The 26725-nt window shown below is 38.5% G+C and overlaps 1 protein-coding gene across 3 annotated transcripts in view; it reads left to right on the plus strand.

Moving 5' to 3' along the window:
- GABBR2 (gamma-aminobutyric acid type B receptor subunit 2) overlaps nt 1-26725 on the plus strand; it is a 457467-nt gene that overhangs the window by 372996 nt on the left and 57746 nt on the right. The window lies entirely within an intron of this gene.

Below are 26725 nucleotides of genomic sequence, written 5' to 3' on the forward strand. Positions count from 1 at the left end.
TGATGCTCTTATAAATTAAATCATCTATAAAATACTTCATTTACATGTTTATATTTTTCTTTGTTTTCTGCTGAACTTTTGTTCCTTGCCATTGCCAACAAGATTCTCGTGCTAAATTTCAGGCATACAAAAGAGAAAGTGCACAAAGTTCAGTCAAAACTTACAGACCATATGAGATGATGTGGTCAACAATAAAGCATAAATAAAGCATTTATCACTTAACAGAATCAAGGAAAGATTCAGGAGCAATTCACTAGGAAGAAGTAAGTTTAGCTCATCAGAATCATACACCTTACTCTGGGATGGGGCAATATTCCCTTGGGTAGTTTGTAATCCTGTGGCATTCCCTTGCCACGGGAGTTGTGCTTTACTGTTTGCAGATTACACATCAGCCAGTTCAGGCCTTTGCACTAGCACATCTCTTACAAGCCAGAGTTTTGTATTTACCTCACAGATACAACCAATCCAGCTTGAAACACAGGGATTACATATTTCAAGAAGGAACAAACACAATAGCTTCTGCATTTCTACTAATTTTACAATCTGAGATTGTGGTACACTTTGAGAGTTTCATCTTGACCTCTTGAAACCATTTTCTCAGTTGAAATCACTCAATATGAAAGCAAAATTTTCAGAGTCCAAATATGTTGAATTTCAGGGTTATGTGTAAAACTCATTCTTTTGCTCAGGGACCAGCAAGAGCCCAGAGACCAGAGCTCTCTATTGTGTCACCAGAGACTCAGTAGACAACTGTCCAGGGCTCTTCAGTATGCTGTTCATTCTGCTGAGAGAGTCAAGCCTGCCTCTTTGGAAGTGGCAGAATAAATATCCTCTTCAGTAAACTCTTTCACATTATTCCTTTCAGTCCTTGAACGAAATACCATCTGGTCCTGATGACTTACTGTAATTGTGTGTCTAATTGCTCTGTAACTTCCTCAGAGAGTTCAATCTCGGGGAAAGACTTATTCTGACTTAGCATTAAAATTGCCTTCAGTATAGCAATTCAGTTACCAGATCTCCTCTTTCTACATCTCACTGTATCCAAATTGTGTAGAAGAATAAAAGCTACCATAAGGATTTTTCTGGTCTACAGGAATCCTGCTTTGGTTAAATACAGATGTTTTTCTTGGAAAATATGTTACAGATCTGACAAGCAGAGAACTAAGATGAATTTGGAACCCCTTAGCACTGAAAAATCTGATATTTATTATCAGTTCTGTTGATTACATCTCTTTAGACTCAGGATTGCCATTATCGTCAATCACATTGATATTATACCTTTACTAGGAACGCTTTCCTGTATTTAAAGTGTCAATCCTTATGCTGTTCTGATGCTCTGTTCTGAAGTTGCTCAAAGTTACACTGACTTCCCTTATATGTTTGAGAAATCTTTTTGAAGTACTGAAAGTTATGAAGAAATATGTGCCCACATTTTTCCATAATTGTCTGTGCATCTTTCTGGCCCTGCAGTTGTGGTGTCATGCATCATGGCTCATTGGTACAAGTTGTTGAAGCATCCCAGTTAGTGGCAGATGTCACTGAAAGGTTGTCAGCTCTTTGTGAAAGCAGAATGTCTATTCTTTTAAAGACTTCAAGCCCACACTTCAGTTAAAGGATCAGACAAAGGAAATATTTTTGATCCATGAATCACCAAGAGAGATCCTAACACAAGATCATCCTTTGAACAGGGAAGATGCAAGACATCTTTTCCTAAGAAAAAGCAGCATGTTCAGCTCTTCTTATTGCTTTCTGCATTTTTGTTTTCATTTCTTCTTCTCCAGCATCTGAAAACATTTGCAAATAGGTTTTGTAAACCAGTGTCCCTTACAGAAATTACATATCTTACTTCCATCTCAGAGATACAGAACTTTCTGTTGCTATCTGCATCCCTTCCTTCTGCGTATCCAAGAGAAAATGGGAGGACATAACCAATATGTCTCAGTCAGTTTTCCCATATGGATCTTCAGCTCAAGACGGTGACATCAGCCTTGTGCTCATTAGGATCTCAGGATTTTTTCCCAGATATTGAGTTCAGCTCCATTCTGTCCTGGGACTGTCCTGCGATCCTGAGCAATTTCAGTCAATATACCAATGTGGTCATCTTAAATCTTTGTATCATAATGTTATTGTAATTATCCCATTTGGCTTCACTTGCAAGGTTTCACCTGAGGCGTCTTCAGAGCTGGCTGCCAGTCCGAAGCAGCGAGTGGGCATTTGTAGTATCTCTTCTCTAGTGTAGTCTCCACACAGGAGTGGTAAAGGGATACCAATATGACAGTCTCAGTGTCATATCTCTCTCCCTTCAAAGTCCTGGTCTCAACACCTGCCTCAACACAAGCAAATAGGAGGCATATGGACTCTCAGTCATCCACTCTTCTTGAAAATGTATCAAAGCTCAGACAAACCAGTTCTCCTGCAAGGATTTTGTCCTCCTAAAAAGGGTGACACTTTGCATCCTGACAGATGTTACATTGGCCATATGCACTGAGTAAGGGAGCACTTTTCTCCCTGATAGGTTCAGCATGGAATAACTCACAGAGCACTGCAGTTACCAGGTGTAAACGACCACCCACCAGACTGTTCTAAACAGGCAGTAATCCCCAAGCTGCCAGGTAAGGTGAAAGACCAATCCTCTCAGCACAAGAAGGAAAATGAAAACATACCTTTTTGTGCTATAAGAGGCCACATTCCTTGCTCTGTCTCAGATGCCCTTTGGCATTCTTATTAAAAAAAAAAAAAAAAAAGCAACTACTATATTCTAAACCTATTTGCTGTTAAAAATGACTGTAATTCAAAATGCTTTGTCTCTGTGGATACTATTATCTACTTTTCTTACGCTCTTTACCATCAGCTCACTGTGCTTCTAGGGTGACTCAAAGTGGTAGATGGAATTCATGTTTCTAATGAGATGAGACACTTGAAGTTCTTGAATTACAGTGCCAGTCAAAGAGAATGAGAGACATGGGAGCATCCCTATGGATGCAAAAAGACTAATATTCAGAAAACTGTGGTTATAGTAGATTCAGTGACCGTGTGAAAGTCATCTGCTTTGGTTGGTGGGAGGAGGGGTTATACAGAAATAGTGTGGATTATTTAATTTATTTTTGAAGTCCTCTCCCTCTTTAGGAGTTTGTGTGTGTGCAAATCTGAGTGTTACCTGTGCAATTGTTGATGTCTCCCCTCTTGAGCTCTACCACTACTACAAAGACATTTATACTGTTGACATTACTGTAAGTAGTATAAGGTGTTAGCGATTGTATCAGCTAGAAAATCCTCTCCAAACTAGATTAATGTATCCCTATGGTTTGTGAGGCACTTATTCTGGATTTAAGTTTAGAAGACTTAACAAAATGATTCTCAAATCTAAAAGCATTGTGAACTTTATGGCAAATTAATACATATTAATAGAGTAAATTTGGTTTTCCAGCACAGTGGCTGTCCACTATTTGTTTTCCTTTTTGTAAAATATTAATCATCCATGCAGGAAATTCAAACAGTACTCAAGTCATTGGCAATAAATCAGAAAAGACTATTTCTTTGTTGTTTTGATAAGTGGCTTGCTATTTGTTTTCAGGTTATTTTTGGTATGAGGGAAAGTGCTAGCATTTATCTGGATTTGTTCAGCAAATGTTGGAATGGAATACTTTACATTAAACTGCTCAACACTATGATAGTTTGAAACCTGTAAAAAAATTATAAATAATTCATATTTTATAAAGAGAAGGGAAAATGTTGGCACAAGTGTAACTTATGGACCTTTTTTTTAAGACACAGAGACAAAACACGTGATTTGTCTCCAGGCAAGAATAATTGAAATGTCATCCAAGATGCATGCACCTTGACCTCTTTTCACTGAGTAACACACCAGTTGCATGACAGGTGCATTTGAAATATTAAATTTTGATGGAACTGGAAAGTACAACTTAGAGCTAGATATGCATGTCAGCAGAAATGAAAGACATGGCTAATCTACCAGGAACAAAAAACTATCCAACCCAGTTCAGACATAGCTCCTGATCAGACATTGTATCACCAGAATGATCATAGAGTTCAAATCAGTTTCTCTTATAGGATGATGAATTCTGTCAGATTTTTACAAGCAAATGACATGAAGTCACTGGACTGGGATTTGAGGAGAAAAGTGGATTTAATCCAGAAGTTACTGACAGCATGAGAGATGGAAAGGGTCAGAGGGGGGAAAGTGCTTTCTTGGAAAAGTAATTTTTTTTCAGTATAACTAAACCAATATAGATGAGCCTTCCAGAGAGTCAGACTAGATAAAATATTCAGACATGCTATTTTAATCTGGTGTCTGTCTATTCTGTGTAAATCTGGTTCTGATCTGTCCTCCTTTACCCAATATAAATCAAATAAGATTGTATAGTTGAGATGAAAATACAAGGCCAGTGGTCTCAAACCCAGCCTAAATGCCTGAATTAGGAGGCCACTTCCTAAAACTATTGCACATCTGCCATCCTACTGGTAGTTCCAGTTGGGGAATGGAGAGGTTTTCTCTTTCAGGCATTACTTAGTCTTATTTGAAGAAACATGAGCAGTGACAATGGCCTCTCCGTGCTGTGATGGAATAAAGCAGTGAGAGGAAACAGAAAGCTGAGACTCCATCCCTTCACACCAGCAATCTCAGGGCCAAAAACATTAATTTCTCTCTTTTTCTGGTATCTGGATCAGCCAGTGTTAAACTGCTCATTTTCATGTTTTCTAAGTTCAGATATCTTGGATTATTGTGCACAAACATCAGCCCAGCTGACTTCACAAAATTAGTTATATTAGGGTTGAGTGTATTTTGATTAAGATGAGGCTCTGTGAAGAGAAGTTTGTGCCTACAGAATAGTATCAATGGTTGCTGTCTTTTGTTCTTAGTTTTGCAATGCTGAGCAGATATGCAATACGCAGAAAAAAGACAGAAGGTTAACAGACAGATTAAACACTGGAATTAAGAGAAAAAGTTCAAGAACCTTAAGTGGAACTTAAGCAGAATTATGTGATTAAATCCAGAACTGTCCAGCTGTAACCTAAACCAGTAACACTCCATTTATTGCTTTAAGATCCACCAGAATGATAATGCACAATGAGTTGCCTCAGTCTAGGCGGAATGGAGTGAACTCTTACATCTTTTTACAAAACTACTTGGAAAGGAAGCGTCACTCCTCTTATTAAGTTTGAGCAGCTTAATCATTAGGGTTAACTCACTCTGACACACTTAGACTTCAATAAAAACCAAGCAAAAAAAAAAAAGACCAAGCAAAAACCTCTGTGACAGTTGCCCCTTCCTTGTAAAACATAACCCTTCAGATAGCATGGCGTGATGGTGAGCATGTTTGCCCAAGAACTGGGGCACCAGTTTAAATTCCCTGCTCCGTGTTTAAGCTCCCAGTTCCAGGCATTGACTCACAGGCACATTTGTCTGTATCCTGGAAAATTGTCACTTTGCATTATCAGATTGGAGACACAAACTGACTTTGTAGATGATTGATCCTTAGTCTCAAGGTTACTTATTTTTTTATTTTAAATTTTATTCAATGAACCAGGGAGCGGTTCCCCTCTTCCTGATCAGCAGCCTAAGACAACAATTTTTATGTGGAAATGGAAAACCACATCTTTTGTTAGCTTTGTTTTTAAAGAAAATCTCAGAAGTATCTCAGAAGTATGTTTGATGCGTGGGTTTTATCCTGGAGGAAGAAAAAAAGAAAACAGAGGAATCTGGATGATTTGCCTAAGAGGCAAGATTTAATGATCCTGCCATTCTATTGCCTAGCTCTAGGTAGATTTCCATTCCAGATTCTAATTGTGCTCATTTCCATTTAAGGATATCCCTCTATGTCCACATATCTAATCCAGCCACCAAACCTGTGAAAGCAGATGTTTGAAAGATAGCCATCCCTGCCCTTACTTTCTGGATTATCTTATTGGATCCAGCCTTGAGAGCACATTGCTGTTGGGCAGCAACAAATTAACTTTATGAAATGTAGGTTTTTTTAATTCCTTCTTATCTATCTAATAAATTGCAACCTTAAAAGAAATAATCTGGCCTAGAGACTTAAATTTATCGTGGCATTTATCTGACTATGTTTTTACTCTGCTTAAAGTTTAATTTGATTCTTTCCCTCTAATAAATCTTATGTTAATTAAGACAGCCCAAAATGAATTATAGGGACTGTTACTGGATGCTCATTGTTGAATATTTCAAAGATAAGTGAAGCTGACTCCTGCCCTCAAGTGAAGCCGAAACAGTATGAGAGCATGAACACTGATGGGCATGAGATGGCAAATTGTAACATGAACAAGAACTAGGAGGCTCCTACCAGCAGATCTTGGCTAGCAGACCCAGTAAAGACAGAGTTTCCTAATTTCCATAGGGAGTTCATAAGGTGCACTATCAGTCCAGGGTAGCTGTTTGGGCTTTTTTTTGGCAGTGGCCATCAACACAAGTAGCCCAAGCCAGATGTACCTAGCACAACTGGAAGAGAGTGTACAAATTCATGTACAGAGTCAACAGCATCGTGCTGCAGCTGAGCCAGTGAATTTCAACATTTGTCTATAACAGGCTGCCATCCCAGTCAAGCACTTTTCCTCTCCTTAGAAGAAGGCTATCAGTGATGCCAAACTCTACAAACAGCACTCAGTTCTTTTTTCTAATTTGCATTGGCTTGAAATGTAGTTGTTCAGATATACTTGAAGGTAGAATTGAGCCTATAAAGGCCCCATTCCTGCAAAGTGTGATGTGCATGCAAATATCTCATCTTACAAAGATTCCCATTGACAGCATTAACTTTACAGCCAGATGTTTTGTGAAATCAATACCCTCGAAAAAAAGGATTTTTTTTAAACTTGAGACGCAGAGCTTTTCCGAATTAGAAATGAATATTCAGTAAAATTCTCATATTTGAATTTCAGAAATTATAAAAAGAATTATTTCTTCTTCATAGAAGAAGACAAATTTTATAGTTATTCTGGTTGACCAGCAGATATTGACAGATGTAAAACAAGAAATATCTTTGACAGTACATGACTTTATGCTCTAAAACTATCTTTTAAATAAAAAGTCTGTTGAGCATAAAAATATCATGGGTCCTTAACAAGTTTATTAGACTATACAAACTCTATAAGTGAGATTTCTTTTCCAGTATTGTGCACCTGGTGCTGTATATTGTAGTATAATTAAAATCGGTTACTAAAATGGCAATAAGGTCACAGTTAGTATCTCTTTTAGGGTAACAGACTGTGTTAACTTTTTTCCCAAAGGGATAGACTCACAGGATTGGGATGGACTCACAGGATTGGAATGAAGAGTGCACAAGAGTGTATAAAGCAGTGGCAAATGGTAGAATAATCAGTAGAGCTGTATAAAGACAAAAGCAGCAGCAACTGATAATGTTACAGGTTGATGCCATCCAGTGGTTCAGCAAAGCACTCAGGGACAGGTTTTGAGTGGTATCTGGTACAAGATACCACTGGTAGATCAGGCTACAGAATTGCTCCTCTCTGATATTCTCATTCCAGTTGGACTTGCTTGTGTTTGGTAACTGTCAATTTGCTTTTGTTCTAACATAGAATTGTGTAATACTCTTCACATATGCTTTCACCTAATTTTGTGTACATAGGTATATATTGTCATGCATATGCTGTGTATCTGTGTGCACATACAGACAACTGTGATGTTGTATGGTACAGTTTCCATGTGAAGGGGCATGCCTCAGTTATTCAAAATAAAACCAGCTGTTTCCTGTAAATCATGTTGAAAAATATGTGCTCCAGAAGTGGAGCAGTTGCTTTATATCAGAGCTCTACTCAGCAATAAACTTTTTATTTTGTCAAATGCCCGTAAAGGGGAGACATACTAAATGAGCTGCAAGCAATTACGAATGCTTGAAGCAACTATGAATGCTTTCTAGAAGTAACCTGCTACACCATCATAACAGTACTGCAATTTATTTATTTGACCACCATTTAGAACATACAGAAGTACCAAAGGACTTAGAGTAGTGAGTTTCAGATGGATGCATTGCATTGCCAAGCTGCAGAAAAATTTCCTGTAGACATTAATTTTATAATGTTCAGTAAGCAGAGCCAGTATTCCAGTTAGTTTCAAATCAGGAAATCAGAGCTAGATTTAAAAATAACTCAGGCCTTGACAAGAAATCTGCTTGATAGTATGTGCATGTCGATTTAGGGGATTGAAGGAGGTATTAGGAGTTGTTTCTTCCTTCAAGAATGGACATCAGCACTAAACAGCTCTGGGAGACCAGAAACAGCTCACACTACTTTTCCACGCAAAAGCAGCTTCAGGAGTGTTCTACATGGGAATGCCTATAATTCCCTGTGGAGTCACCAGGGATGGCATCAGCACATGGTAAACACACATTGAAGTACATTAGAGGAATTACTAGATTGTGTTGTCCTATACGAAAATTGCATCAATTTCAAAACTACAGAGTTGGGTGGGAAGGAGTGTGCAGCTATGTAGGAGAAAAAATATTTTCTGAGTGGCTCCCTTTTTTCTTCTGTAAATAAAAAAAAGCAGAAAAAGAAAGAAAAGGGCTGAGAAACACAAAATGACTGACAAATGAAGTTATCCCACTTCAATTTTGACAGGAATATAAAGGATGTTGAAAACAAGCCAGATTCTGGCAGTGTGTTTCATAGGAATTCCTGTCTGCTAACAACAGTGATTAAAATGACAACTGAAACTTTAAATTTGAGTTACCAAAAAAGCCTTTTGAAAACTTAATTGTTGCAGTTTTTCTATTCCCTAGAGTGCCAAGCAGCACCCTGTTAATATCATGCCAGTCTTCCCCCCCAAGAACTTGTTAAGTCCACAGCATTTCAAATACAGACCTGAGGTTTCTGTGTGTCTGTTAGCAGGGAAGTGCCTTCTCTAATTTAGCAATTATTACTTTTTCTCCCTAATCTCAGCCACAGGCAGTTTAATTTTACTTTGATCAACTGTCTTGTCTTTCTATCACTTGTCTGAGATCTGAAGAGAGAGAAACATCACTGAGGAAATGCTTGTGAACCGGCATTAATGTGATTTAACTCGTTTGAGTAAGTTTTGGATTAAATTTGGCACCTTTTTATCTGTAAGTTTGGATAGTCAGTTTTCATAGATGTTGGGATGAGAAAGCATGAACACGTGGATTCACTGTAATAGTGTCCACATACCTCTGTGCTGTTAGTGTGTTTTTCATACATAATCCTATGCTCTGTTGTATACTTGCATCAGTTATTCTGCACCTCCTCAAACTTTGATCCTGCCTTTTCCTCTGAAATACAAGAGTATTGGTGGTTACAGCATGCTAAAAATTGACTAATTGCATGGGTGAGGAGAGTAAAACAAGATTTCTTGGGGCAAAATGCTGGCTGCCTGTCACGTCTCTGCAAAGACTCTGCTTCTCTGGTACCCTAGCAGGCTACACTGCAGAATAATGATTTCAGCAGTGGATTTTTGGCATTATTATTTAGATCCTTCTCAGACTATTTAGGGTTTTATTGGCTTAAATTGTCCCTTTCACTTCCACCCAGGAGCTCACTAAAGGCCAGTGCAGTGGTGCTGAGGGTGGTAGTGTAATGGGCTTACCTCCTACTCATCCTTCCATGTAACCAGGTTTCAACATCTGAGGCATCACAGGCAAGCTCTTTCTGGAAAGTGTATTACAGTGACCTTATTTTGACAAATACTGCAATGGAGAGGAAACAGCATGGAGATGAATTGGTGGCTGCATTAAGAGTGCAGAAGTAGCCTGGCCAACAAAAAGGCCCTGACTTACAAAAAGGAGTCTCTCCTATTTAAAGTAAGTTGCCGGTGTAAACTGGGACAATGTTACCTCTGACTTGATTAACTGTATAGCTCCTGAATGCTAAGTTAATGTAAGTATTGGATAATATATCCCAATAGTTCAGCACCTCCAGACAAGATGAAGCTGTAGGACTGTGCACAGGAAACTCCTTATCTTCCTTAGTGCATCCAGAATAATCCTGGGAGTCACACAGTCAGGGAGCACCATTCCAGATAATGACTTAGACCAGACAGTTCACAACATAATTGTCTAACATGTCATTCAAAGCATCCAGATTTCTTACAGCAACCTAAAAGTGTTTTGTTATTGAGTGTTTTTTAAGAATAACACTTGTAAGCAACATTGTCTTGAGGCTGAAGTACTTTCTGGTTTATTATTTCTCACAATCCTTTGGTGCACTGCATTGTACTGTGAGCTAATTAAATCTGTTGTCTCTTAGAAATTACAAATTCCTTGTTCTGTGTTTATCTTGTCAGGCTGAACAGAAAAAGGAAAACTATGGAGGTAAAGACAGATATATAACTGAGATTGATGTAGATAGATCCTACTGGATGTCTTGTTTAGTACCCTCAAGCTTCACTGCTGAAACATTGAGATGTTTTGAATTCCTGAACACTTGCAATGTGCAGAAACAATTGGCAAAGGAAGGATAAAACATGCAATCAGTGGCTCTGTTTTGCTAATTGTTGTTAGGAGTTTGCAGACAAGTCAATAATAAACCAACCCCTTTTGCTTTGCTAATTCTGTGAAAGGATCATGAAGGAAGCCCTTCCTGAGGAGGTCTTTGAAGAAGTGTAAGAAAAGGGTTTTGTGGGGTAATTCAGAAATGTCGCTATGGAGTCTTCATCACTTACTGCAGAGCGAAGAAACAGGCTTGGAGCATACACAATTGCAATAGTAGAAGAAACAAAAGGCAAAACCCAAATTCAGAGGGACAGAGATACAAAAGTTCTTCTGCAAATTTGAAATTTACTTTTAAAAATGTGTAATATTTACAATTACATTATAATTCATTTATTTGAGTATTCAAGAGCACTTTCACTACAATAGAAGGGATCATTATTTTGTGAAATATTGCAGTGACAAAATACAAATTGTAGAACAGTCACCCTGCCTTCAATAGCCAAAAAGTTACCAAAACAAATTGTTAAATAATCAGTTTATAGGCACATAATAAAATAACAAAGTGATATGAAACAGCCAACATCAATTTATCAAGAATAAATCAAGTCAAATCAGTCTGTGTCCCTTTTTGACAGTGTAACTGGCCTGGTGGATACAAAGGAAGAAGGGGATGTGATATATTTGGACATTAATAAGGCTTTTGACACACTACCAGTTACATTCTCATAAGCAACTCAAGGAAATGTTCTGGATTAAATTGCCATCTGGTGGGTGCACCCACTGGCTGTAGAAATGTACTGAAAAGTAGTTATGACAGTTCACTGTCATATTGGGAAGACATATTATATAACGTTCTTTACAGACTTTTCCTGTGTTTTGTTCTACTACTTCATTAACAATCAGAAAACGCTCATCAAAAAAATGGAGATTTTTTTTTTTATCCACTGATAAGATGGGAATATTTTGGAGGATTAAAATTCAAAAGTTGTGGTAGTTTAAAGAAATGGTTTGAAAATCATAAGACATGAAAGAACTGCTACTCTTACTAAGAATAAAATCCCAAACAGAAGATTTGAAGTAAGGGTGATAATACTGTACAAATGAGCAAGGATAGATCACAGTCTGAATATGAAACTGCAGTTTCATACTGCTAAAAAAAAAATAGAAAAAAGGAGCAGAGGAATTGCAATGTTTGTATGTAAAGCATGGGAGGTAGGAGGTATTTTGTTTTACATATGGCATTTTGACTAGACTGTTATGTCAGATGTTTGGATTTCAGAATACGTAAACAAATTGCTAAGAGTCCAAAGGGAAGTCAAAAGAGGTATGAGAAGTTTAGAAAATGGCTTGTGAGGCTTGTGAGGTTTGAGAATTTGCTTATTTGTTGTGGCTTCTTTGTTCTGAACAAAACAAGTATGAAAAAGCTTGTCATAAAAAGAACTGGGAAATATTAAGATTATTATAATTATGAGAAATTCAAATTTCCTCTTATCCACTGAGTATAGGGAAAAAGTAGTTAGCTGAATTTATCCAAGAGAGAGTTAAGTTAGATGCTAAGAAGATGTAAATGTAGGGACAGATTGTGCTGGAACATGCTAACTGTGCAGTCTCCTTCACTGGAGATTTCTGAGGACACATTAGATGAATGAGTAATCAAGATTGAGCTGGGTATGCTTCATCCTGTCTCAGAGGTTTCTTTCAGCCTAGCTTTGTGTGATTTCTACTTAGTAATGCAAATGTCTGAAATTAGTGCTTAGGTGGATTCTAGAAAATAGCTGTGAGGTGGATTCAGGCAAAAGTATCTCTGCCAGACTGGCAGTAAAGCCTCCTGAGGAGACCTTGAGGCCAGGAAGGAGGGGATGAAGAGAGATGGTGACCCTCAGTCCACTGGGGAAGTGGTGGGCTGTGTTGGCAGGGAGGTGCAGTAGACAAGACAGAGCTTAAGAACGACAAAACAGGGTGAAGGACACCCACTGCAAGCACATGAAGGCAAACAGGGAAGTGCCACAAGGACAGCATCATGGGGGAAGCTCTCATACATTATGAGAAATCAACTGATCGGAGCACCCCCTGAAATGCCTTTACATTGATGCATGAGTGTAGCACGAGACAAAAGCAGGAGGAACCAAAACCTGTGTGCAGGTGCTGGTCTATGACCTTGCACAGGCAGCGTGCTGCAATGGAGGGACAGAGGCACTGCGGCAAGGACAGGTGGTGGGGAAGGTTGTGGAGTCATTCAGCTTTCTGTGAGAGACTAACAGGGATTGATGGAGCCCTGCCCTGGGACAGACAATGACAGTCAACAGTTTATGCCCTAGGATTAGAGGGCAGACTGTGTTGTGGCAGGTATCTGCTACAGGCTGCCGGAGCAGGAAGAGGAGGCTCTGCCCTCAGGCAAGGGGAAAGAGCCACATGTTCAAAACCCTGCTTCTCATAAGGGGCCTGTCATGTGCTGGGCACAGCATTAAACAGTCAACCCTGGGGATACACTGATGACAGTTTCCCAACAGGGGTGACTGTGGATCCAACAATGGCTGGCCCTCCATTAGACTGGATGTTTGCAAACAATGGAGGATGGCAATATGGAAATTTGGCTTAGTCTTTGCTGCCCATGAGGTGGTGGAGATCCCATTCTGAGTGACAAACAGGAGGAGCATGACTGGGTTACAGAACAGCAGCCTGTTGAAGGATCTACTTGGTAGGAAATGGTCAGGGAGAGGAGCAGACCAGGAGGTGTGGCTGATTTTGAGGATGCATAACAGTGAGCCATGCCAATGGAGGAAAAAATCAAGCCCAAGTGGCAGGAGACTTACACCTCTGTTCAGTTTTGGGCCTCTCACTGCAAGAAGGACATTGAGGTGCTGGAGCAGGTCCCAAGAAGGACAACAGAGTTGCTGAAGGGTCTGGAGCATAAGTCTTATGAGGAGCGACTGTGGGAGCTGGGGATGTTAGCCTGGAGAAAACAAGGCTGGGGGGAGACCTTATTGTTCTCTCCAGCTACCTGAATGGAGGTTGTAGAGAGAGATAAGGATATTAGGAAAAATTACTTTGTGGTAAGGGTGGTCAGGGTCTGCTCAGGGAAGTGGAAGGGTCACCATCCCTTGAAGTGCATGTGGATATGGAACTTGAGGACATGGTTTAGTTATAAATATGGTGGTGGTGCTGGATTGACAGCTGAACCTGATGATCTTAGAGGTCTTTTCCAACCTTAATGATTCTGTAATAGGCAAGGACAAGCTCCTTACTTAACTCAGGCTCAAAAAGGAATAGTAGAAGAGGTGAAAGCTGCAACAGGTGAAACAGAGGAATATAGAGATATTCTCTGACTGTGCAGGAACGACATCAGGGAGGCTAAAGCCCATCTACAGCTGAATCTTGGAAAAGACTGGAAGGGGAACATGAAGGACTTTTACAGGACCATCAGCAACAAAAGACAGATCAGCAAAAATGAGGCCCTGACACTGAATGGGGTAGGGGATAAAGGACATGGACAAGGGGGAGGTATCCAGTGCCTTCTTCACCTCAGGCTTTACTGATAAAATCCACCCTGAGGAATCACAGCTCCCTGACACCCATGAGAAAGGCTGGAGCAATTAAGTTTTATGCTCAGGAGGATCTCATTACAGAATATTACACCAAGAGCACATACACAAATCTGTGGGGCACAACTGAAAGCTGGCTATATCTTTTAGCATCTCACAAGCACTGGTGAAGTTCCACATAGACAGACAGCATCTTCCAAACAGCCCATTCCTACTTTCTGGTAGGGATCAGATTAAAAAAAAAGCCTACTTGCTCTGAACTCCCCCATTTCTGCATGGCCATCCTTACACTGTAGTTGGGCATAATGAAGTGGAACCATCTGGGACTGGCAGATATATATGAGAAAGAGTGAGGATGAGATTATCTGGGTGCAGACTGATTGCAGTTGCAAAAGTAATAAATTCATTTTTAAGGGAACAATTTTCAGGAAGTTTAATTTGCAGAGTGAGAAAATTAATTGAGAGCATAGGCAATTTTCATCTTTCCATCCAGCAAGGAGAGAAAACTAAAGGGAAATAGTGAATATAATCAGAATGACAGGAAAAAGAAACAGTCACTTATAATTGTTCTTCGTGACAGCATAATTTTTTCAAGAATACAGAGGTGTCTGAAAGCTACTTTCAATAGCTCAAAAATATATGAATGATATCCAGCCAACTATTTATTATGACCAAAACACACAGTAAGTCAGACACTTGGACAGGACAAATCCATATTCCCAAATTTAAAATATTTTAAAAATCAATAATTAACATACAGATGAGACACATACACTCACTCAAATTCTATGTCTATGCAAACAAAAAAAAACCAACCTTTGTAATTCAAGAGGAAGAATTGTACAGCTTTATTAAGCAAGGCATGGCTGTGAATCTCTATTGAGGCTGTGGGGAAAAAACTGTCTTGGAAAAATTAAGATATTTTAACATTTGCATTTTTTCTGAATTAGCATAAAATTAAAATATCAATTTTTTTTGTAGAACAAAACGGCTTTTTGTAACAAGCTTGTTTTCACATTCACCGTGGTCATGGCTGAGACTTTCTGGTTCCTGATTCTGGGGATGGTTCTGCATGAGCTGTGGTGTTGGGAGAATTTAGTGCTGTTCAGAAGACTGCTAATTAGCAACTGGTCTAAAGGAGCTGTGTGCCAAACTAAGCAGAGTGCAAGAAAGCTACAGCCCTTTCCAACATGTTTCCTTTTCTAGGAATGGTGGGATACTACTGTATTTGTGATTATAATGAACTGTCTTGTATTGAAAGGATCCTTAGCTGGCAAATGTGTCTCATTTTTAAATCCTTGATACTGGTTGGGCTGTGAAAAGTGAAGCAGATCTGATAATCTGACCCACACAAATCCCTCACAAAGTAAACATTACCAATGAATACTTGATTTCCTGTATCCTCAAGGAAAATTGCTTTGGAAGAAAAGACTGCTCATGAGTGGCTCTTGATAGCCTCTTTTCAAATGCTTATCTCCCTGTATCAGCAGGCAAGTCTTGTTTATAAGGAGGGCTCCACTCCTCCTCCTTGCTTGGGATACCAAGGGTAATTCACACACATCTGTATCTCGGTTTTCATCATGTTCTGCTCTGCTGTAAATATCAGTTTTATTGACAGATATCAGCTCCTCTGACACTGCTCTGTTGGCTGGAGATGTGAAATTTGCCAGCTCCATTTTTTGTCAGAACATCTCCCAGAGATATAATGAGCAGCAGCAGCAGGGATTGGGAAAAGCACTTGATAAGTGCTCAAAACCCAGCTTTGTTCATTCTTTGTGCCAATCTGCTCTAATGTTTTCTGCCTAATAGTGTTCACACTACAAAACAGTGCTTTCTTCATGATTAGACTTTCCCAATATTAAAATACTGTATTCTTTGTGTTTGACCTGATTGTCAGAAGAACTTCCACATCAGGATGCTGTTGGAATTCTTTTACATGAAAAACACTGCAACTGTGTTTTAGGCACTCCAGAATCTCTAAAAACAATACAAAATAAATAAGCTGTCACTGTCAAGGACAGAAAACAAGTGCTGTCATGGAAAAGACGCCATTTCTTCACGTTTGGGGTATTTGTATAGTCTTTGCTTCATAACACAATTATTCTGAAAATTTCAATGCTTTTATTTTTTGAAACATAATGTCTTTAATTGCTAAAAATAGCTATCTGTCTAGCATTCTGGGTTTCTACCCTATAGAATAAGCCTTGCAGAAAAATGCCTCAAGGCAAAAAGAGGCAAGTCTGAACTTGACCCACATCCAGAGATTTTTGTGAACACGAACCCCATGGGCTGTTGAGTTGGTAATGATTAGAATTGCAGAAAGTTTTTTCCTATTCTGTTCTTCCTCATGGCAATGCAAAACAACAAGAAGAATGAATGCAGAAAATATGTTAGTGTGTTCATATCCCAAATTCAAAAGCACTAAAAAAAAGGAAGTGGAAAAATAATATTCTGGCTTCAGAAATAATACCAGGTTTTATTAAAAAGGGCGAGGTATGTATCTGTAAGTCCAGCTGTGCTTTAGAAAATAAGAAAGATCAGCCTACTGCCTTGCAGTTTCCATGATGTTATCATAGCTTCATGGTTTTGAGGGTTTTCTTGGCTTTCTTATCTCCTGTTTTGAAAAAAATTGCCTTCATACAAAATTGTTTGTTCATCCTATTAACTTTAACAGGACACTCCTCATGATTGTCTGTTAATCCCAGCCAAACATCTTTGAAACTAAAAGTGAACTCATTCCTAACATTACACAATCTACACTTCATTACATCTTTTAAACAATGGTGGACTGATGCTTCATTAAGTGTCCCCTTAATTATCTGTAGGACACATATAGCCTTTAAAAAAAAAATTAAATGTATTTAAACATTTGTTTAAGTGCTTGTGAAGTCCATACCATTTATATTTTACAAATACATGCAGTAGAATTAAAATAGATATAAACTAGGGACATAAGTGAAGTTTTTACATACTATGTTTTTCTATGGCCCATGCAGCTTGAGGTAGAATAGAGTATTGGGAGGTAATTTTTGCCTTTAAAAATTCTGTCAATTGCAATTCTATAGACTGGGCTCAGGTGTATTTGTGGAAACACACTTGCTGCTGGCAGAAAGCAGCCATGGGTCGCCCATGTTACCACCATCTGTGGCATATGTGCTACTTGGCAGAGGGATTTCTCTGTATTTCCTAGGAGGCAGGTCCCATCCATCCCTTCGCTGTTGCCATGGCCACATTCTCTCTCTTAGCATCCTTGAGTGGAGAGGAACATGACGGTGTTGCTACCCCAGGAGATTGCCCATGGACTTTGCCCTTCCTTGTGTGCAACATCAGCCTGGCAGAATGATGGGGTTTGGTGATGGACCTCTTAATATATAGCAAGATGTGGGGACTTTAGCCACAGAAATGGGCAAACCAGAACCTGGTCTTCAGCTGCAGGCTGTCTGTGCTCCTCATCTCACCATTGAATTTAGAAGTCTTCTTAAAATAAATAAATAAATAAATGGATTTGTATATATATATTTATAAAGATATACTCTTGCTAAAATGTATAATTAGGTAACACGTTATATCTAGAGGCTAGGTTCCAGTTTCCCTGGATTATGAAATCTGGGGTTGAATTCTGGGAAAAAAGAATAGCACCCGTGATCTGGTAGAGGGCTTATCTCCTCATATACTCACCGCTTTAGCATATTTCACAGACAGTCCATAAAACCAGTCAATATTCCTATTTTTGTAAGAATAGTTTTGATTTCTCAGTAAACGAATCTCTCTTTGCTAGCTTGCTTTGGTGATAACATTTTACATCACAAGCAGCTGCTGTGTAAAGATTGAAATGAGGACTATGTGTTAACACCACAAAGCAGCAATATCAGGCTGCAAAGTGCCCTTTCTTTGTCCAGGTGCCAGCGCTATGAAGAATCAATACAAAATGAACAATTAGGAAGAGAAAGAAAACAAACATAACTGTGTCCCCACTGCTTCTTTCTCAATGTTAAAAACCTTGTTGTTAAACAGGCAGAGGGGAAAAGGTGATGAAATGCTGTGAGATACTGAAAAAATTAAGCCCACAGAATTCAGGGCTTTGTCTTCCTCTAAAATGGCAAAGAAGACCAAGGTCATTCAAAGTTAGTGAAACAGTAGCCATTCTGCTGCATCCTTCAATTAAAGCAGGGTGTACATAAAGATGATTTTCTCTGCTGCATCCTTTTCAGACTTTGACCCAGTAATGACAACCCAGTTTAGCATGATGACTTTGATAATCATTGTTATCTCAGGTATGCAGAGGTGGTGAGGAAAAAACCACCTTATAAATGCCTGCCACCATAATAAAGTGACAATATATTCTCTTGTTAAGGAATGGGATCTTTATTTCAGAGAAATTGTGGAAACAGTTTTAAGCAGTCATGAGTAAAGATAGAAAAGGTATAAAGGGAGAGGAGATCCAGCCAAGGAGCAAAGTCACTTTTCAAAGGATAGATTGCATGATCCTTTAAGTGGGATATTAGTGGTGCACAGGACTTTTGCTGTATTAGTCTTTACAGCAGACAGGCATCCAGCAAACTCAGACACACATCCCATTTGCATGTACTGCAGGATATGGAGTTGGGTAAGCAGGGAATAATCCTTCCAGGTGCAGAACAATAATTCAGCAATAACAGCCTAAAGTAAACCAAAGAATTGGTGTGAGGCTTTCACACTATCTCCTTGGCTGAGCATCTATTCAGCAGCTGAGGTGGATATGTAGAGCCAGAAGCAAATCACTGTTTTTGCATAAGCACAAGCCCTTTATAGTCTCCTATGAGAAGGATTTTCCAAACTGCTATGCTCCAGCGTGGAGAGCCACCTGGTGGGCGTTGGCAGCAGTGCCTTGCTGGGTTCACCTGCAGAGACCCAAATACTCTCTTTGCCGTCTTCCTTTGGTTATTTTTCTTAGGATTTCTGTTTGCAAAATCTTCATAGCCTCCTAAGTGTTTCTGCTGTTTTTTCTTCTTTTTTTTTTTTAATGTGTTTGTGAAATTGTAGTTATTCTTTGCCAAACAGGATTCAGCAGGAAGGTTTATTGTTAGTGAGCCATTCACAGTTGGACAAAATGTTTCAGCCAAAAAAAAAAAAAGTTAATTACTTCGAAGTACAAATTCACAATATCTTACAGATATAAAATAAATTCACCAAATAATTTCATGTGGGATAAAAAAAAAAGGTGCCTCAGTCAGATGCATGCTTGAGCCAGACAAGGGGAATTAGTTTCTGTCTGCCTGCTGTCTCAGGGCTTAGAGCACTGTGGAAGGCTGGAAGGGACTTGATTCAGTTCTATTAAAATCCATCCTTTGTAGGACTGAAGGCTGGGTGTGGGCTGAGGAGGAGGTGCCAATAATCAGATCATAGGATGTTCTAAACAAGGGCTTTCTCACTCTTCTCTTCGAGATTGTTTTATTATTTATTAAATACTGATGTAATTACACAGCAAAAAAAGAGAAAGAGAGCTGTCAGAGACTGATTCTCCAGCTGTGTGCTGGGACCTTTGCTGGGTAGAGAATATATAAATGCACAAGTGTGCACTACAGGGGTAGCAGGAGTTGGACCAGATGACCTTTAAAGGTCACCCTCAACCCAAACTAATCAGTGATTCTATGATTCGACACAAACCAGAGAGAAAGTACTTCAACAGGTGAAATGCAAAGCAGACTGCCCATTGTAGCACTAGGGTATGGCACTTTCCAGGGAAGTAGGAACTGGGAATTCAGATCCCCTCAGGAAAAGGAGACCTCTGAGCCTGGAGCTCCTAAACTGTAAATCCCTGAATGGCAGAATGAACCTATCCTTTCTTTTTTTTTGGTTTGGCAAGTCCAGGCTTTCTTTAGCAGTGTTCTTTTAGCAAGTTCTGAAACAATGTTTTATCTAAGAGAAAGGGATTTTTTTTCACAGTAGGATAAAATGGGGGAACAATCTATATGATCCACATCAAATGTGGGTGTTTGATCCAAATCAACAATTTGATTCAGCTAAAAAAAGTCTCACAGACTTAATTCCAAATGCGGAACATTTTCTTAAGTACTCATATTCCCACTGACCTTCAAAAAAAGAATTCAGAAAGTGTTCCACCTATATTTTGCATCAGAGTTTAAAGGGAGTGTTGGAAATGCAGGCAGTGAATTTTCTAATTTCCAAATATTGCAGGAAAACAGAAGCTTCTTTCCAAATGCTGAGCATCCTTTAGCCTGAGAAATATCTGGGACATTTTATCTCACTGCAGAAAACAATGGCAAGTATGAGAATTCTGTTCTCTGTTGTTTTAAATTGTCACATTTATGTAGTTAAATATGCAACACAGAACTGTTATTAGAGGGTTGAATGTGCTAGACAGCTTACCTCTTATCTTGGAAGAGAGGCTGGAAAACCACTTATCTATATCCTTCTGCAGGGCATTCCACATTTCTTGTAGGGTCAGGGTGAGCTGTGAACCACAGCCTGCCTCCACCTCCCCTCATCCCCTTCTTTACAGCACGGCTGCATTAAATTCAGTGTGGGTCTGCACAACACCCCCACAGCTGCTTTCCTGCAGCATCAGGTGGACCCCAAATCCTCAGCTCAGTCACACTGCGCACGTCTGGCTGCTCTGACATTGCTGCTCAGTCACCATCAAGGTCTAATGAACATTTTCTGTCTGCAGCTGTTCCTTCCTTGGTCCTGGGAGCAGGTGTGGGCTGAGTGAGTGCCCTGGCAGGGAATGCACAGCCTCAGAGGCATGGGCAAAGCACCCAGCCTGCAGGACAAAAGTCAGTCCAGGCTTTTCAAATTTCTCTGGTTTTAAAATATTGATGCTTCAACGGATTTTTTTGTTGTTGTTTGTTTCATATTTTTGGTCCCATTTTTCTTTCCTTAGTTTTAAAAAATGCATTCTCATATCAGTATACTTTATGTCAGAGGCATTTCTAATTTGAATGCCAGAGTAACAGAGTGTGTATAATTCCTCTGCTTAGGACATGAGCTGCTGTTTTTTCTTTGAGAAATTTCGACAACAAATCTCATTATCTCAGAAAAAAAAAGTGCATTCACCATGCCTTACATCATGCTTCACATCACTATATAGTCTTGTCACTAACTATTTTTACTGTAAAGACAATGAAACAAAAAAAAAATTGTGTTTGCTAGCAACTTTTAAAATCTTTGTCTCATATAAAGTACAAACGATGGCATATGCTCCAGAAAAAAATTTATTTCTTTCTACTTTTCACCTGGTTTGTTGCATGCAAAAGCCTTTTATTGCAGTTCTGTTTCACAGAATCAGCTACTTGCCATGAGCATTCAAGTAGAATTGCTGATTTTACAAACATACACATCCACCTGTCAAAACCATAATTCACATTAAATAGAGATTGTAAAATTAACATTCTTTCATGAACTAGGTCGCATCTGATCTTAGATCTGATGAAGCAAGAAACTAGGACAGAGCCAGTTTGTGGTCCTAAAATTACTGCTGTTAATGTCTAAAATCTCAGTTGTTCACATGTGCCATTCATTTAAGACTTAAACTCGATGATCCTTATGGGTCCCTTCTAACCAAGAATATTCTGTGATTCTGTCCTGTCACTCCATGTCCTTGTCAATTTTTTTTTAAATCATTCAAATTCAAATTATATTTGAAAATTTCTGCTTCAATTTACCACTGATGATTCAAAACCAATTGCAATTTTATTTGGAGTATCATTCCTTTGAGTCAAAGAAAAGCACTGTCACATTCTAAATCTCTGTGAGCTCATTAGTGAAGCAAGTTCAGGATAGGGCCACCAACATGATAGGGGCTGGAGCACTTCACATCAGAGGAGAGGTTGAGGGAACACTTCTTGCTCAGCCTTGAGATGAAAAAGCTTCAGGTTGGCTTAACATGAGCTTTCCAATACTTATGAGGACATTGCTGAGAAGGTGGGGTGAGCTTCCTCCCAGAAGTGCATGGGGGAGGATGAGGAACAATGGGTACAAACAGAAAAGATAGGCTTGGCCTAGACACAATAAGACTATTTTTTTTTTTTTCAGGGAACACAATCCTGCATTGAAACAGGTTGCCCAGAGAGGTTGTGCAGCCTCTGTCCATTGTGAGGCTGGACTGGATGAGTAACTTGGTCTGACTCTGTAGCTGACCCTGCTTTGAGCAAACAGATCCCTGGTGTGTCTTAGACTTTTCCTGTGAACCTATGATCCATTGTTTTAAAGGAAAATTGTCTATTAATATGTCAGAAACATACTTAGAAGCAATACTGACACAGTAAGAGTTACATGAGGAAACCTCTAAGGTTTAGCCATCTCGAGAGACCTCCAACAATGTCATGCTAAACTGGATTTGTTCTGATAAAGGAGCTTTGCTGTGATTACACATAATGATCCCTAAAACCACAGGGGAATATTATTTTCTCTCCTTGTCATAGGCATGGAAATGTCTGCAGCAAGGTTGTCATTGGGAAGGAAAAATTAAAATAAGGAGTTCTGACAGGAGGAACTCATGAAGTGTATCACCCTCGTGTAAAAGCGGTTATGCACTAGAAGGGGTTGCTTCCACTTCTGCCACTCTTTTTAAAGATTTTAGCTTAAAGAGTCTAAATCTCTGGGGCTCTGTAGCCTTTTATGTAGTTATTTGAATTTTATTTAGATGTAAGATTCATGTTAAGTGTAGTTGTTTCTGCTTAGTCTGAAAGGGCTCTTCAACATAATTTGCTGTGGCTGTCATAGTTTTCTCTTCTTCCCCAGCCAGCAGGGTAAAATCCTACATGAGATGTGCTTGCAGTTTTCATGTACTGTTGAGTTGCATATTTAAAACACAGATTATTTGTGGTGACTGCAAAACAAGCTCTAAACATAACTTCTCTTTTCTCTATATTTTAACTGCGCAGTAAAGGAAAGTTCATTTCAGTGCTCCTTGAAGGTTGTTTCTTGTTCTTGATGTTGGGGTTTTTTTTCATAATCAGAGACTTGCTTTAAGATATTATATCTATGCTTCTGCCAGGGATGAATGTAGTCCTGGATTTAATTCATCAATTTAGCACCTATGACCAAAAAAAAAAATTGAAATCCAAACTGAAATGTTAAAAAAATACAATACCACCATAGACTCCAGCAAATCATCAAATGATACATTTCTGAAAAGATGACTGTTTTTTCAGGCATATAAGAAATAATTGGCTGACAACCTGGATATATGATTCTTTTCAGGAATAATTGCTTCAAAAATGAAAAGAGCAGCCACAAAGTGTGACTCACTACATCCAGTTGTGGAAAACAGAAACTAAATACATTCTACATGCTCTAATTGTCATATTTGAAGAAAGTAGAAACTTTCAAGCACTTCTGTAGGACAAACCTCCCACTTTCAAGTATGAAGCATAAAGAGAAATGTAATTCTAATAAATAAAATGTGTAGTAGTCAATGAGGATACTTTTGGAGTTTCACTTTTCAAGCACAGCAGAAGCTGAAATAGCCTGCCTTCAAACACCTTTGACATGTTTGGAAAGAATACAGGATTACCATTCCTTTCAGGCATCATAAAACCCACAAAACATTCCTGTCCTTTATATTTTCTTTAAAGCTTTAAACTTCTTAAAGGAATATACTGAAATAAAGGAGTATACTGAAATACTCTGTTCTCAGAAATACCAGAGAAAAGTTATGAAGAGCAGCAAAATTTGAATGCACACAAGTTTGAGCAGTTGCATACATTTTCCAAAGGTTTTCTTACAGGTTCTCTCTTATCACAAGATACTAAATCAAAAGTATATCCCAATAACAGAGCTTATATGTACTACATAAACCAGTGATCCAGGCAATCATTACTCAATTACAAAAAATGCATTGTTGTCTTATTACCTTCATTATAATGGTGAAAGTCAGAAGATGGTGGTTTTGTTCTACTATTTTAGTTCAAAAAGCAGATAACAGCTCAGAACAGGCTGGCTTCATACATCTATTGGTTAGAAATAAATAAATAAATAAATACATAAGCATTTAATCTAACAATGAAATGCCTCTAAATCAGTATGAAGACCATAATTACCTAACAAGTTTAAAAGTTGTCATGAATGTTTACATAGCAAAATTTACAGCTGGCTCTAAGTTTAGTTATATTTAAATTGTTGTGAGACAACTTAAAAGGAGTGAGAAAGGGCAGCAAAGAGAAGCATAATATAACAGTTTCCATTTTGAAGATAAATTTTATAGCTGATAAAAATGGTAGATGTCAGTGGCACACAGTGATGAAAGTGGAAAATAAAAAGAGGCAAGATCAGAGAGATGAAAGAGAAATTTCAGATGGTAGGAGGACAACAAAAATCATAGAGGAGTCTTGTTCAGATGCTTTCTGAAAACTCAGAAAAATACATAGGAGCTAATATGATAGCAGTATATAAAATAATTAATGGTGAAAAAGGCCAAACAGTGTATTTACTCTTTCTAATGTGACATCAGCAAACTGTCAGCAAAAGACTTAATTTATCAACACATTTTTAATAGATAAAAGGGTGCAATTTGCAGGCTGTGCATAAATAACCTGTTGAAAGGACTCATGCAAGAATTGAAGAAAAGAACCTTTATACAAGTAATAAAGATTTTACCACTTCTTCAGAGAAAATTCTGAAGAGAAAATCCCAAGGTTTGGGAGGAAGATTTTATTTTCTTTTTCCCAGAAATGTGGTTAGCTAGCAAGTTTGGGCATTTTGCAAAGCACCTCTGGAAGTAAGGTTCCAGCTAACTGTGCTCTTGGTCTTAACTACAGTGACAGTTCCTTTGTCTTTGCTGTGGTGCAGTGCAGATATATTAGTTACCATAAAAAAAACAAAAACACCAAAAGAAATCTGTTTTTAAGTATAAATTCACACCTGTCTGTGAAATATAAGCAGTATTTCTATATAGCAACAGCAATAAATACAATTTTTATTACTTCTAGTAAGATAAATAGTAAAATTTCTTTGTGATAATAATTGTCATTCTTACAAAATTCCTATGAAAAATACATGGTTTTACTTCTCCCTTTTATTTGCCAGCCAACTTTATGGTGACACAGATGATTGAGCAGTTTCATATTCTACCAAATGCAGCTTACCTCTAATTAAGTGTTGTCCATTTATAAGAAGGATTAGAATATTGAAGACCTAAAGTCAGGATTAGCTGTAGAAGCTGTCTTCATCCTCAGGAAAATATTAGAGGTGCTGCTGATTAAATGGGTGATATCCAATAGTCAATGTAGATAGTCCATGTACATCTTCCTGTCACCATCTTTTCTCTAAGTGTGTGCATATATGACACCATTACTCCCATTTAGAAGAAATTAGTCATTTAGTGTGTGCAAGGAAGCACTGGAGATAGTTTTATTTTTAAAGTATGAAGAGATCTGTTGATGGCAGTTCACAGTGTTGATGACCATGGTGCCTCTTTGTTTTATTACCTTCTTGGTTATTTGAATCATACAGCAATTTTTCAAGGGATGTTTAATTTACCTCAACTTCTACCCCATTTGGAACTTGTTTTGCTCCTTAAAGCCAGCCAAACTGCTGGCAGGATGGATTTACATGCAACATGGACTGAAGTGTTAGACTAAAAATAGAAAAGGATTAGAGACACTCCATGGCCAGTGATTTCAGTATTCCAGTACACCATCTCAAAGCTTCTCAACCTCCTTCCTAATCTGTATACCCATTTCTTTCACTGCTGCTCAGCCACACAGAGAACTGGGTGCATTTTAAGTACTTCCACTGGTTAATAGAATTTGTTGTCTTTGGCCTTAGTGAAAATGGCTTCATGAAGTGTCCTCTATCAAATGCTTGGAAGATTTGCTTATTTATTCCTGTGTTTTCTTTCTTCGTCTAGAAAGAAGAAAGAAAACGCAGTGTTTGAGATGGGTTTTGAATTTTCATGAAAGAATTAAATAGGATTTCCTTTGTATCCTTATCCTTGCCCTTATCCTCCTTCAAGGAAACTGGTTATATTTACTGTTTAAGGTTCAACTCTAGTTACTGCTGTGACAAACTTCTGCTTCTCGATTTAGTACTCAGAACTGAGATGCAAATAAACATGAACTGAAGTAATTAAATAAATTACTAACTTTGACTATTTTCTTGTTAATCTGTGTAGCCTTTATATTTTCAGAATAATAATGTCCAAATTCATCTTAGCTGAAGTAATTTTTTGGTTGAGATTCATTCCTTCCTCCCAGTACTGAGAACTAGGTCTTGCTTGAGGCAGTCATTTAATTTGTAAAGAAATTTCTTCTCTAAACTTTGTCCCAATGTGACTTTTGACTAGTTTATGTGTGGATAGCTGAAACAATATATTGCTAACAGTTTATTAACTTCAGCTGCCATTTCTCTCCTTCAGTATTATATGTTCAATACTTTTTATGATTTAGAGGCCATCATTATAACCTGCCAAGTATGTCTTTCAGATGGGGTGAATACACATGTAGTTTTGAAGTTAAACATAATAGCTTCTATTTGGCTTGGGGAGCTCTGAATACAGCGGGCAATAACTACCAGGTTTCTGTAGCTTTACTGTTCCAACCTTCTCCCAGACATTTTTTTCTTTTTCCCACTCGCTGTGAGTAGAAGATTGCCTGTTGCTCAGCCTCCTATGGGCTGAGCTGCCCTGGGCTGCACAGGTGATGTGGCAGCTTCTCTGGTGCTTCCCAGGTGTTCTCATCCTCCTAAAAACCTGCCTGCTTCATTTTTACCTCTGCCACCAGAAAGGAAGGAAATCTTAAATAA

Source organism: Lichenostomus cassidix, chromosome 2, assembly GCF_008360975.1.
Source record: "Lichenostomus cassidix isolate B80296 chromosome 2, HeHo_3.0, whole genome shotgun sequence".
In the NCBI taxonomy this organism is placed as follows: domain Eukaryota; kingdom Metazoa; phylum Chordata; class Aves; order Passeriformes; family Meliphagidae; genus Lichenostomus; species Lichenostomus cassidix.